Genomic DNA, 6000 nt, shown 5'->3' with positions numbered 1-6000 from the left:
AGAATTGTCCAGACAGTCACTTTGAAACCAGTTCTTTCTCCCTGTCTAGCTTGATCCCAGGTGGCTGGGAGCTGGACACCCAGGTAAGGAGTGCCACCTGATCCCGTGGGTCTAGCCCTCCCTGGGCAGGCCCTCCAGTTGTGCGTGGAAGCGGTGCTGGGCCACAGCTGGAAGTCCCCTTCCACTCAGCCAGTTACCCACATCTGGGTCCCAGGCCAGGCAGTGGGGGCAGTGGGCGGGGTGGGGGGGGGAGGGAAGCGAGAGAAAGAGAAGGCAGTGTGACCGAAAGAGAGTCAAATGAGGAAGCGTTAGAGCCAGAGAGAGAGAGGGAAAGAAGGTCCAGGAGAAAGAAAAAGAAAGTGTTGGAGACTGTGGGAGAGAGTGCGGAGAGGGAGTGTGAGTGTGTGCGCGCCGCGCACGGAGCGCGGGGGGGAGAGAGGAGAGAGGGAGAGGGAGGGCGAGGAGGGAGAGAAAGACTTGGAGAGAGAAGGAAGGGAAGGAGCTGTTGGGAGCCAGGAGGAGCGAGTTGGGGGCGGAGACGAGGAAGTGGGTGCGAGGCGCAGGGCGCGGGCGGGGCGCGCCGCCCGCTGCATCCCTGCCCGGGGCCGAGCCGGCGCGGGCGCAGGACGGAGGCGAGCCCGAGCGGAGCCACCGCGGCCGCCGCAGCAGCTCCAGGTAACGCGGCCGCCGCCCCGCGGGGCCCGGGCTCGGGATGGGGTCCACCGGCGGCCGCCGGCTGGGCCGCCCCGAGCGGCTGCTCCCGGTTCCCCGCGGCGGTCGTGACCCTGACCCCGGGATCCAGCCCTGACCCCGCTGTGCGCTGGCTGTGCCTGACCTTGGGCGAGTCCCGCCGCCGGCGAACCTCACTCTCCTTCTGTGACCCGCGGGGGTGGTGCCCGCACCCTGGGATGCAGCCCTGCTCCGTCCGCCGTGGTGCTCGGGCGTGGGGTCGGGTGGAGGTCCCCTCTGCCCCCGTGGGGGTGGATTTGGAAAATCCACTTTCGCCGAAACAGCCCCTGTTTTGTCCCTGGGTCTGGGCGCTGGCGCTTTCTCAGGGTGGTGTGTCTGTGGGAGCATGGAACGACTTTCTGCTTAAGGAAAGCCGGAGAAGGGCCGAGGGCTGGCGGGGAGGGGGCTCCCAGCTCCTCAGGGAGCCTCGGTCCTCCTGGGCTGCCGCCTCCGCCTGCCCGGATGCTTGGGAGCGAGGACCCGGCAGCCCTCGGCCAGGCGGGAGTCTTCCCCGAGCATCTGGAGAGCGAGGCTCTGGGATGAGCCAGGCAAGTGGTCCAGGCTTGGAGGCTGGGAAACCCACTTCTGCCGCTTAAGTAGCGCTGTTGACCTTGAGCATGGGAGCCTCAGTTTCCTCCCCCAGGAAAGGGGGCCTGCTAACGCTGCCTTTGCGATGGCTGTGAGGATAATGAGGTTAGACAGGAAAGTACTGCGGGTTGTGGTATTCCCGAAGGGCGGCTGTTACACCCCACTCGGGGTGACCAGAGTCCTGGAGCTGGTTACCTTCTGGAAACTCGTTTGTATGTGGCAGGTCCTCTCTGGTCTACTTTGCCAGAGATGGTCAGTGGCTCAGCTGGGCACGAATCAGGGCCCAGTGAATCTGGGGGGCCCAAGACCCCCACCCCCCAGCCCAGACACACATCCTGATGGTTCTTTTAGACATGAAATCTGTTAAGATGACAGCTTATGTCCTCATGAAGACTCCTGGCGGAACCTCTCCAAGCCTCAGTTTCCCAGTTTGTAATAGAAAGTTAAGAGCTACTCCTTATTCATGAGATTGCTGTTGCTTGAGGTTATGAAAGACTATTAGATAGATTACATTTATTGACACCTCTGACCCTGAGACATGAGGAGAATCGAACAAAACAAGGAAAGAATATTTCTCCAGCACCTGCCCCGTGCAGGCCTGGTACTCGGTGTGTTATGTATACAGTATTGGTGATAGCCATCAACCATAGCGATCAGAATCATCATGGAAATGCCATTAAACCCCAATTTACAAACAAAAACCAAGACCCACAGGAGTCCGTGATTTCCACAGAGTCACACTGGTGGGAAGTGCCTGCACAGGGATTGGCCCTAGTTCCGTCTGACTCTGGAGTGTTTCTACTGATACCAAACCACCTCCAAAATATGGCTGTGGATGGTGTCCGGCATGAGGCCTGGGGTCTAGTTAGCTGGTTTCTTGATGACTGTTTCTTGTTAAATACGTAACAGAAGGAGCTGCGACACCATCACTGGAGAAAGTGATTCTGAAGATGGGCAGCGGGGTCGGGGTGCCTTGACCACATGGCAGGGGGTCTGGAAGGAAGGAAGGTCACTACTCAATACCAAGGAAGCAGATACCGGGCTGACTCATTCCAGCCCACCAACCTCCCTTCCCACCTCTGCCACCATGTCCCGGCTCACCTCGCCTCCGTTAACCCCAGCCTCGGCTGCTTCCTTGGCCTTCAAGGGCACTTGTCCTTCTGCATCCCCCCCTAATGACTAACAGAACAGACCCTCCTGGCTGATGTGTCTGAGCAGAAAGCAGAGCCAGCTGTGGTCCATCTCCACTAATGCCCCGGAGAAGGAGAAACAGGATTAAGTCCCGAGCCCAAGGATTTAGCTCAGCTTGGGGAGGAAATCTCCGGGGATGGGAAAGTGAGCGTCCTGCTATGGGAAGATGGGCGTCCCGGCAGGCTGGAGAGGTTCCTTTGCCAAAAATGTTTTCAAAGAAGTGGAGGACATCCAAAGGAAATGATGGGAGTCTGAGCAAGGTTCTTTCAAATGGAAATAGTCATCCACAGTCAGAGAGCTCCTAAATGTCCAACAATTGGGGATTGATTAAGTAAATCATGGGATGACCGTGTGCTACTAAAAGTGGACAGTTATAATGAATGCAGACACACTTATGCATATGCATGTATATGGCACGGTCTCAAATTGGTAGCAAGCACTTAGAAAAAAGACTGGAAGGAAATAAGTCAAAGAGTGTTCACGACGTTTGCCAGGGGGAGATTTATGCCCTCTTTATAATTTCTGAACTTTCCAGATTGTATGCAATGGGCATGTACTATCATAATTAGCAGACACAGACCCGTCTGGCTTCTAATGGCAATAGAACCCACCCACTCCCACTCCCACTCCCACTCGCACTCCCACCACCTCCTCCCAGCAGCCAGGACAGGGCTGGTGCATCGATGCTTGTCAGTAATAGGGACACCTCTGTGTTGAGGCCTGGCAGGCACCTTAGAAGGAAGAAGGAGTGCCAAATTATCGATACCATGAATATCTGACATTGTTTATGCTCTTACTGTGTGCTCCTGGTGGCCCCTTTGAGGCGGCTACAATCAATACCCCATTGTACAGAGAAGAACCCAGGAGTCAGATCCCACCAGCCACTCGCCCAGCATCACACAGGATGTAAGCACAAGCCATCTAAACTCAAAGCCTGTGCTCCTAACCAGAGTCAGGAAGGGTCAACAGAGTCCACTGGCTGACTTTGCAGCACGTATCACAGAAACCCTGGGGGGAGTGATGCATATTTGCACGGCACAGGGGAGGAAAGGACTCAGCAGGGACCTCCAAAGTGCCAGGCTTTGTGCTGAATGCTGGAGACCCGAAGGTATATAATGTGCCTCCCCTGCCCAGGTGTGAGGGGGAGCGACATGTAAACGGTGTCCGCAGGGCTTCGATGGTGGGGGGGTTCTTTCAGAAACTTGAGAAGACAAAGCGATAAGGTTCCCCCAGAAGAGATGGCATCTGAAATGGTTCTGGAAGGTTAAGCAGGAATTCATCAGGTGAGCAAGAGAGGTCTGAGCAGTGGTTCTCAACTGGAGACAGTTTGGTTCCCCAGGGGACATTTGTCAATGTCTGGAGATGTTTTTGATTGGCACAACTGGGGTGGGGGGCAGGGCACGTGCGGACGTCTCGTGGGTAGAAGGCAGGGATGCTGCTAAGAACCCCACCATGCACAGGATGGCATCCACAATGAAGAATTAATTAACCTGTCCAAAACGTCACCAGGACTGAGCTGAGAAACCCTGGGTCAGAAGAGAAGGGCATTCCTGAATCGGGATCAGCCTGCCCAAGGCATCCAGAGACATTTGCTAGGTACCTCCTTTCAGCCTGTGATTGCACTGCTAGCCCTCTTACTTCCCTGCTGCTGCTCTGCCCTCGTCACCAGCCACCAACCAGAACGGTCTCTTTTTTTAAAAAACATAAAAGCTTTATAGACATACAACTCCCATGCCATAAAATTCACCCGTTTACCCATTGCACCCTCTTCTAAGGAGTCACCGCATCATAACCCTACCTGTGTTAAGCCTAACATTTGACCAACCCGTGATACAAATGGACCAAGAAACCGTAACACGATTTGAGCGGTGCTTTTCCCTGCTTTGTTAGCCATCACGTGCACTAGTCTACCGCACAACTTTTCTTTTAACAAAGCTGGAATAGTCCTGGCTTCTTAAACTTCATATTTGGGTGTGCTAAGCTGCTATACGTGTTCAGTATGAATAGTATTTAAGTTGAAACTATTGTTTAAAAAATTATATTTTTTTCCAAAAACATTAAAAAAAATAAATAACAGTAGAACTGAAAAAAAAAAAATTTGGTCAGTTGCTTTTGGTCTATTCAGAGAGTTGTGTAACCATCGCTGCTACCTAAGTCCAGAACATTTTCATCTGCCCAAGAAGAAACTGTACGTATTGGCTGTCACTCCCTCAGTCCCACCCAGCCACTGGCCGGTCTTCTGTCTCTGTAGACATGCTTGCCATCTCATGCCATCTCATGCCAATGGAATCACACAGTGTCTGGCCTTTTGTGACTGGCTTATTTCGCTTGGCATCCTGTCTTCCAGGTTCTTCGATGTTGTAGCGCGTGTCCGTATTTCATTCCTTTTTATGGCCGAAATAATATTCCGTTATTCGTAGAGCGCATTTTGTTTATCCATTCATCAGTTGATGGGTGTTGGGGTTGGGTATTTTTTGGCTCTTATGAATGATATTGTTCTGAACATTTGTGTCCAGGATTTTATGAGGACATAAACTTTCACTTCTTTGGGGTATATACCTAAAAGTCAAATTACTGGGTCACATGGTAATACTGCATTTAATCGTTTGAGGAACCATCAGAGTGTTTTCCAAAGCAGCCGCATCATTTAACATTCCCATCAGCAGCAGTGTCTGCCGATTCCAGTTTCTCCACATCCTCACCCATGCTTATGAGCTGACTTTTGGATTCTAGCCATCCTGGTGGGTGTGAAATGGTATCACAGTGGTTTTGATTTGCATTCCGCTGATGGCTAATGAATTTGAACATCTTTGTGGGTGCTTGTTGGCCACTTGTGTATCTTGTTTGCAGATCAGTCATCTTTTAACACGTGGTTGCATCCTTCCCTTACTGAGACTGAAGGGCAAAGCCTGCAGAGGTATATAAGCCCCACACGCCTGGGTCATGCCCCGGCTTTTGACTGCATCTCCCCTCGCTCACTGCTCTGGCCACCCTGGCCTCCAAGCAGCAAGCTGGGCCCCTTGCAAGTCCCTTGCCAGGCTGGTTCCTCTGCCTGCATCACCAGGGAGCTCTGGGGACAGCCTCAGAATGGTCTTCCCTGTTCTCTCAGTTCAAGAGCCTCCTCTTATTCCCAGGCCCTTTCTAATACATCTCAAGGTTTCTTTTGATCATTCTTTTTATGATCTGATAAGATCCAGATGAACTGGTCTCCTGTGTGGCCTCAGGCAAGCAGCTGCCCCTCTCAGGGCCCCAGCTGCCCCACCTGAAAACCAGACTGGGAGCATAGTCTGATTTTGTAGGGGCTTTTCAACTTTGCCCTTCTTTGATATCGGCTTCCCTGTGACAGTGCTGCCAAGAGGGCTCAGGTCTGGCACCGCAGCAGTGAGAGAAATGTGGCTGGAGCCAAGTTGGTCATGGCTCGGAGCAGGCGGCATGGCTGATGAGTGCCAGCCCCGTGGGGACGGTCTCCAGGAGCACGTGGCAGCCTTGACC

The 6000-nt window shown here is 53.3% G+C and overlaps 1 protein-coding gene across 5 annotated transcripts in view; it reads left to right on the top strand.

Annotated features, from left to right (window-relative positions):
• Positions 1–464: 464 nt before the first annotated feature.
• Positions 465–6000, top strand: part of HRH2 (histamine receptor H2) — a 45168-nt gene continuing 39632 nt past the window's right edge. For 3 of the 5 annotated variants that reach the window (XR_004314200.1, XR_004314201.1, XR_004314202.1), the window contains exon 1: positions 465–675. The gene's annotated coding sequence lies outside the window, so the exon portion shown is untranslated. The remainder of the gene's footprint in view (positions 676–6000) is intronic. The other 2 variants (XM_032465059.1, XM_032465060.1) reach the window with 1 other exon arrangement.

This window comes from Camelus ferus, chromosome 22, assembly GCF_009834535.1.
Source record: "Camelus ferus isolate YT-003-E chromosome 22, BCGSAC_Cfer_1.0, whole genome shotgun sequence".
NCBI classification, from domain to species: domain Eukaryota; kingdom Metazoa; phylum Chordata; class Mammalia; order Artiodactyla; family Camelidae; genus Camelus; species Camelus ferus.
The sequence above is the reverse complement of the archived record's forward strand: the minus strand, read 5'-3'. Positions and strand labels throughout refer to the sequence as shown.